Source organism: Buceros rhinoceros, unplaced genomic scaffold, assembly GCF_000710305.1.
Source record: "Buceros rhinoceros silvestris isolate BGI_N320 unplaced genomic scaffold, ASM71030v1 scaffold25393, whole genome shotgun sequence".
Classification (NCBI taxonomy): Eukaryota; Metazoa; Chordata; class Aves; order Bucerotiformes; family Bucerotidae; genus Buceros; species Buceros rhinoceros.
This window is the reverse complement of record NW_010405814.1, coordinates 49,702-50,998: the sequence shown is the minus strand read 5'-3', so window position 1 is coordinate 50,998 and position 1,297 is coordinate 49,702. Positions and strand designations below refer to the sequence as shown.

The 1,297-nt window shown below is 42.6% G+C and overlaps 1 protein-coding gene across 1 annotated transcript in view; it reads left to right on the top strand.

Moving 5' to 3' along the window:
• LOC104491449 (chromosome unknown open reading frame, human C16orf45) overlaps positions 1-1,297 on the top strand; it is a gene marked incomplete at its 5' end in the record, with an annotated part of 22,192 nt that overhangs the window by 3,114 nt on the left and 17,781 nt on the right. The gene's annotated exons all lie outside the window — the stretch shown is intronic.

Below are 1,297 nucleotides of genomic sequence, written 5' to 3'. Positions count from 1 at the left end.
CTGCTGATATGTGAGATGGTCAGTAATGTAATATTCTTCCAGGCAGTTTCTCGGCTGTGATCTGTACAGCATGTGTCTCTCTTTAGGCAACATGAGCTCTGCAGGAGGGTGTCTCTCGCACAACATACAGACAAGCTTTCCTTGCTCTGAAAGTTAAGGCACCAAGGCCTTTCTTTTACCAGAGTAATACCATGAGGTCCATATTCCCGCTCCCCACCAAACAAAGTCACACCAATAACTAATGAAGTGTAGGACAACAAAAGGGATAAAATGAAACACGTTGCTCCTACATCACTACACAAATGTTGGTATTACAGTACTCACAGTTGGTAACACTTCAGTGTCTAAATAAAAGCTTTACTGAACAGTTCATCACCACTAAAAGCTTTAGAAGAGAGTCACCCTGGAGGGGTGAAAGAAAGAGTGGGAAGGTGAAGAAATAGAAGCCAGATACTTAATCATCCTTGTTTCAAAGCAAATCCTAAAGTATTTGAGAATCAGGCAGTAGGATTAAACTAAAAAATAGAAGGATTTAACAGCATTAGACTTAAAAAGTGGTACAGAGTAGTATTCAAAAGACTGTACAAAAGAATGTGGTTTTTCCCCTCATACATATCCAAGCAGGCTCCACGTCTCACCTGTTAGCCTACACCTATCAGACATACTATTAGTTCAACAGACCCAGATTTTCACTTTTCAAAATGAAAGTGAGGAAAATTTCAATTATATTTGAACAAATTTCACATACATTTCAGAGGTTAAGTACTGAGGTTTTTTAATGTATGAATCCCCCCCCCCACACTTCTCTGCAACAATCACACTGTGAATAAGCAAGTTGCTTTGTGCTGTACTAGATATTAAAATTACTCACGTTCCTCGCTCTGGGCCATCAACAGAAAGGTTAATCTCCTCAGGAGTAGATTTTCCATCTTTAGAAAGAGAATTGGACACCCAGTCAGCCACAGTAACTCACACAGTTACCAGATAAGTCACCAGATAAGAGACCTCACCTGCCTGCAGGTTTATGAATCTGGTTAAAGAAGGGAAGAGGCAGCAAAAATTCCTTTACTAAGGGGCACACTTTATTTTTGAAGTTTGGCGGGGGTTCTTCCCCTGCAGAGCCGTGCAAGGCAGAGCTAACTGCTGCCCCCCCAGCTGAAATGAGCTCTGCAGCCACACAACACAAAATGGCTGCCCTGTCTGTGGCAGCTCAACCACACCACACAAAATGGCCGCCCTTCTGTGGCAGCTCAACCATACAACACAAAATGGCCGCCCTTCTGTGGCAGCTCAACCA